We start from the raw sequence: 6,622 nt of genomic DNA, 5'->3' as shown, positions 1-6,622 counted from the left end.
CTGAAAATCTTAAAAAAAAAAAAAAAAAAAAAAAACAAACCGAAAATCAGTTTACTGCAAGGCTTTCAACTTGTAGCCTGGGAAACTCAAGGCTCAGTGAGCAATATTTCTGAGTGCTCACAAATTAGGGATTTTTATGGGGTAAATGTGGAAGATATTTGGCTTTTTCAGCTGATTGGATACTAGTGGTGTTTTCCCCTATCCGGAATAGTGTAGCGGAGTCAGGGAAACAAGTCCGGAGATGGTGTGAACCAACTTGGCATTTGGAGATTGGCTGGTGTGTGTGCTCTGCTGACCCGAGAGGAGCTAGGTTAAGTTTCCTTTTTGCACCTGCTTTAACGGTCTCCATTTTAGTTTTGGTTCTACACTTCCAAAACTAATTTTGTTTCAGAATCAGTTTTTTTTTCTTAAAGAGATTAGACCTCTTACATGACCTATCTCAAAAACATAGCCTTGCTCCACCAATTCCTAATTTAGTGTCAGACTCTCATTATTTCTTCTTGCAAATACTGTTAACAGAAGCCACGTGGAATACTTTTCCTCATCAGAAAATCTTTGTAAAAGCAGAACTTGTGTGAATGGATTCACCCTCAAGGTGTGGGGGTGGGGGAAGGAAATAGCAATGGTAAAATAAAAATCTGCCACAACCAAATCACCTGGCTAATGATACTACGGGAGTAGGAAATGTCCCTGGATTCAGAAAGCGTGTCAGCAGGAGTCTGGAAATAATGTCTTCATTCTTGGTAAGGGAGTAACTACAGCAAATAGATGAGCCATTGAAGAAACTAGAAGTACACTTGTTAGTGACAAAATCAGAACTGGAAAACATAGTCTAAACCTCGAAGGAAAAAAGCAAAGCGGCCAAGATAAACTTATGGTATATAAAAACACAGTGCTTATTTTAAAATTAATTGGGCAACGTGCCAAGAAAAATGAAATAAATTTTAAATAACACAAAATGATTTAAAACTAGATTTCTATTTTTTTTTTTTTCCTTTAGAACTTGATTTTCAAAGCCTGTATTCTAGGTACCCGAAATTCTAGGTGTATACACAAAGTTACAGTGTTTTAAGTAAGTAATCTCAGTGATAGATTATTTTCTGTATCTAAATTTCTTTTTGTGTGAGAAAGAACAGTTAATCCTTGATATCTGGACACTTACCAGACATGTAGAGCTAGGACTCTGTTGCTAGAAGCTTCCTTGTTTCTTGCAGTTAAATCCTCAAATGTTAATATGCTTTTCTAGGTGTTTGCATCTGGACTCTTCATAAAAGTTATTGTAAATGGAAATCATTTTCCCATCTCCATAACTGACCTTTAAGAATATTTTCTGAACTGAATCTAAAAGAAACTGAAGAAGAAAATATTTGGTCTGCAAGTAATTAAAAAAAAAACAACTCAGTTGATTGCTTAAATTATTCACTTTGTTTTTCTTCAATTAGTTCAGGCTGTAAGGCTTAATCATGAAGAACTGAAAATGACAGCTGCTCCTTTCAATTTCCAATTTGTTGAGCTTTAATGCACATTTAATATCTTTGGTTCCTTAGAGGTCATTGTTAGGCTTATTTAACGCTATTGCTTTTAAATATAATTTCCCCCCTAATGGCCTGTGAATGAAAATGCAATGACTGAATTTTTGTAAAATTCCAGGGGTCTTTTGGAAGTAGTATGATTCACAAACTAACAGGGGACCCAGAAACCTTGTGTAGGGTAAAAGCAGAATGGTGACTCAAATTCCATTAGGTAATCAGATTTCCCACAGTAGATGAAACTGGGAACTGAGTTTCAGAACAAACTCAAAAGGGTTGTATAGGGACGCCTGAGTGGCTCACTCGGTTAAGCATCTGCCTTTGGCTCAGGTCATGATCCCAGCGTCCTGGGATGGAATCCTGCATGGGGACCCTTGCTCAGTGAGGAGACTGCTTCTCCCTCTGCCTGCCTCTCCCCTCTGCTTGTGCTCTCTGACAAATAAATAAAATCTTACTACAACCCCCCCCTTTTTTTTAACATTTAAACATTAGTGTAGACCTTTTAAACTAAGATTAGTGTTTTATCTCTAATAGCAATGATTTTATGGGTTTGACTTAATATTTAAGTTTGCATTGCCGCACATATTTGCACAGCAATAAAGACACAATAAGAATTATGGAAGCAAAATACCTCTTGGCTCCTCCTAATCTCTATTTATATGGATGTTTCAAGGCCCAAAGGAGGTTTTAGGGGAAGGTATTCTCATTCTGAAAGACATTTGAAGAAATATTGACGTATTATCATTTTGTGATATTGTGAACCAATGTAATGGAGAAGTTATAGATCTTGTAAATGATACTAACAGCAGTACTTCAAGAAAAGTTTAATTATTCCTGTTTTATAAATGACAGAACTGTGGCTAAGTTTGATTAAATAACTTGCTGTATGTCAGTCTTCAAAGTCCGTGTGTTTTCCACTCTGAAAATAGCTAGTCCTACTCAAATATGAGGAAGTTTTTGGTCCGTACGTACTTGGGCATACCCTTGAGCCAACAGGCAGAAAGCATCTTCCCGAATGCCAAGTAAGTGAATTAATTTAACCTGTCAGCAGTTCACTTAGCACTGTTTCTCTTGTTCGTTCATTATGAAGCAGTTAGAGCTTTGCCAAGTGCAGGAGATAACGATGACTAGTGACTCCTAGGTTTGCCAAAATTCCATCTTTGAGTTCTTGTGCATCTAAGATTGAGACTATATTTTACATAATAGAAGTTCAGTTCTCGCATAGCGGCATCAAAATAATTTATGCTGTTGTATTTTAGCAAAGAATAATGAAAATGTACTTTGCTGCAAGAAGTAATTAAAATCTTCCATTTCAAAGCAATCAAACGTGGGCAAATGAACTGATCTCACTGTAGAGCATTTCGCTATTGTTTCGTTGTGCCACGTTAACATAGGTCTGATGTACACCTTGCTGGCATGAGTCTTGGGAGTCACCCCCATTTGGTTGATTCTTTTGTTTCTAAGTATGTAAGCTTTACTTTGAAGAAAAATATTTGTTTTTAAACTTGGACTGAATTTTTTCTAGCAAATGGATTTTTCTCATTCAGGACACACACAAAAATTGCTCATGGAATAGCAACATTACAAGAATGTCATTCCTCTTGGTAAATTGGAGCAGAACTGGACAAAACAACAAATAGGGGTGAAGAGAGGGAGGTTCCGATGTCAGGGTGATTCACGGGAGGGACAGCCTGTGTGTATCGTACTGACATAGCATACAGAGTATTTTCACTGCCCTATACTCCACCTATCCATCCTCCATTCCCTTCACCCTCAACTCCTAGCAACCACTGATCTTTTTATTGTCTCCATGGTTTTGCCTTTTTCAGAATGTCAAATAGCTGTTATCGGACAGTAATATGGAGACCTTTCAGATTGGTTTCTTTAATTTAGTAATATGAATTTATGATTTCCCTATGACTTTTTATGGCTTGATAGCTCATTTCTTTTTAATACTGAATAATATTCTCTTTTAGATTTAACAATTTAACCATTTATCTACTGAAGGACATCATGATTCCTTCCAAGGAAAGCTATAAATAGCAGTATTGCAGGTTTTTGTGTAGACCTGTTTTCAGCTCCCATGGGTATAGTAAGGGTATGTTTAGTTTTGTAAGTAATTTGCAAATGTCCTTGCCAGGTGCCCATATGATTGGGCATTTCCATCAGCACCGTATGAGAATTCTGGTTGCTCCACATCCTTGCCAGAATTTGGTCGTCCATGTTCTGAATTTTGGCTATTCCAATAGGTGTATTGTGATCACTGTTTTGACTTGCATTTCCCTGGTGACACAGAATGTGGAGCATCTTTTCATATGCTTGTTTGCCATGTATATATCTTCTCTGGGAAGGTGTCCATTAAGGTCTTTGGCCCGAGTTTTAATTGGGTTGTTTGTTTGCTTAGTGTTTCATCTTAGGTGTACTTTGTATATTTTTAGTAACACACCCTTATCAGATGTATTCTTAATATTTTCTCCTGGTCTATGGTTTGTTTTCTCATTCTCTTGATATTGTCTTTTGCCATATCCAAAAGATTGTTGCCATGTCTATGCTGTAGAGCTTTTTCCATAGGTTTCTTCTAGGGGTTCTATAGGTTTAGGTATTACTTTGTCTTTAGTATATTTCAAGGCAGGTTTTAGTGAGGGATGTGAGATAAACATCTGTATTTTGCATGTGACTATCCAGTTCTCCCAACACTTACTGAAAAGACCATCTTTTCTCTATTAAGTATTCTTGGCTCCCTTATTAGTTGATTATATATGAATGGGTTTAAGTATGGGGTATTATATTTCATTGGCCTATTTGTTTTTATGCTAGTACCATTTCTTGATTACTAGCATTGCTGTATAGTTTGAAATCAGGAGTGTGATGCTTCCTGGTTTGTTCTTAGCATTGCTTTGGCTATTAAGGGTCTTCTGTGATTCAATATGAATTTTAGGATTGTGGTTTATTTTATTTTATTTTATTTTTATTTTGGGGATGGACAGGAAGGTAAGAAGGAAAGGGGGAGAGAGCATCCTCAAGCAGACTCTTGGCTGAGCACAGAGCCTGATACGGGGCTTATTCTCATCACCCTGAGATCATAACCTGAGCTGAAATCAAGAGTTAAACACTTAACTCAGAGCTACACAGGTGCCCCTGGATTGTGTTTTCTGTTTCTGTGAAAAATTCTATTGGAATTTTGCTAGAGATTGCATCAAATCTGTGGATAGCTTTGAGTAGTATGGACATTTTAACAATATTCTTATCCATGAACATGGATATCTTTCCATTTATTTGTATTTTATTAAATTTCTTTCATCAGTGTCTTATAGTTTTCAGTGTACAGATCTTTACCTCATTGGTTAAATTTATTCCTAAGTTTTATTGTTACTGACATTATTATAAATAAGATTTTCTTTATCTTCTAGATATCTTGTTTTTAAGTGTATAATACTAATTTTTGTACGTTGATTTTTGTATTCTGCATCTTTACTGAATTTATTAGGCATAACAATTTTTTATTGAGTTATTTGGATTTTCTATATACAAAATCATATAATATGCAAACAGACAACTTTACTTTTTTCTTCCTGGGTTAGCTACCTTTTTTTCCTCGCCTAATTGTTCGTGCTTGGGCTTCCAGTACAGTGTTGAATAAGAGTGGTGAGAGTGAGCACCATTGTCTGGTTCCAGATTTTAAGGGAAAAGCTTTCAGCATTTCACCATTGAATATGGTACTAGTTGTGAGTTTGTCATATGTGGCCCTTATTATGTTGGGGTATGTTTCTTCAATACCAAATGGGTTGACCCCTTTTTATCATGAAAGAATGTTGTATTTCAAGTCTTTTTCTACTTTTTCTCTATTGAGAAGGTCATGATTTTTATTTTTTATGTTAATGTGGTATATCACATTTATTTGCCTATGTTGAATTATACTTGCATTCCAGGCATAAATCCCACTTGGTCATGGTGTATTGTCTTTTTAATGTCCTGTTGAATTCAGTTTGCTGGTATTTTGTTGCGAATTTTTGCATTCCGGGATATTGACCTGTTTTCTTGTAAAGTCCTTACTTAGGTTTATTATCAGGATAATGCCGGCCTCATAAAATAAGTTTGTTTCTTTCTCTTCAATTATTTGTAAGAGTTTGGGAAGGACTAGTGTGGACTTATGGGGAGGAATGAATACTGAGGGGTCCACTGATCATCTGCCAGCAATGTAGTGTCTGCTTCTTGTCATAGCTGGACAACTGCTTGCCTCATATGATCTTGTCATCTCTTGCTGGCTGTCTGCCCCGCCCGAGAGTAGTCAGAGTGGGCAAAAATCTACCCAGAACAATGTGGATAGAGAAAAGGTAGTGTCAAAGGGTTCTCTTTCTCTGAGTTTTCATTGGCCCTCTCTACCCACACACCCTGCTATCTATATATTAGATTTTCCTCCAGAGGTTTATCACAGGGTTATATTAAATTCTTAAATCTATCAGAATGGAGTTTAGGTAGGCATACAGCTTCCCATGTTAGTCATCTTTCCTGTGATTCATCAGTATTTGTCACGATCCTGGAACTTAGAAGAGTACCCGTTACATTTTTATATTGCCAAACCAATATGAGCCTGCAAATAAACTGTTGAGATAATGATTGCAATAAAGAAACATGAAGAAAATACCATTATGGGTAAGGAGTGTAGGAACCATGGGACAGCAGATTAACAACAGTCTCGGCTCAGCTGAGATATTGGGGGGCAAGTGGTATACTTTCCTTTCTTAGTTAGTGGGTTTATATTTTAAATGAAATTCAGAGTTCGGAATGTAAACTTTCTGTAATTTACCCCTTTGCACAACTGATAGTCTATTCAGTTGTGTCTCTGTAAACTAAAGGAACCACAGTCTAAGCATTGAGTACTTGAATTCATTATGGGCCAGATGTTACATTTGTAAAATTCTGGTATGGTTTTGAAACTTAAATTTTTTACAGAAACTTACTAAAATTTTTCAAGTGCTATTGCTTTTCTAAATGCTATCAGCAGAGATCGTTGACAAAATTATTTTCACTTAATATATTATTGTATTAATACAACACCCAATACTCTAAAATCAAATGAACTTATATACAAG

Source organism: Ursus maritimus, unplaced genomic scaffold (assembly GCF_017311325.1).
Source record: "Ursus maritimus isolate PB19 unplaced genomic scaffold, ASM1731132v1 scaffold_29, whole genome shotgun sequence".
In the NCBI taxonomy this organism is placed as follows: Eukaryota; Metazoa; Chordata; class Mammalia; order Carnivora; family Ursidae; genus Ursus; species Ursus maritimus.
This window is presented reverse-complemented; position numbering follows the sequence as displayed.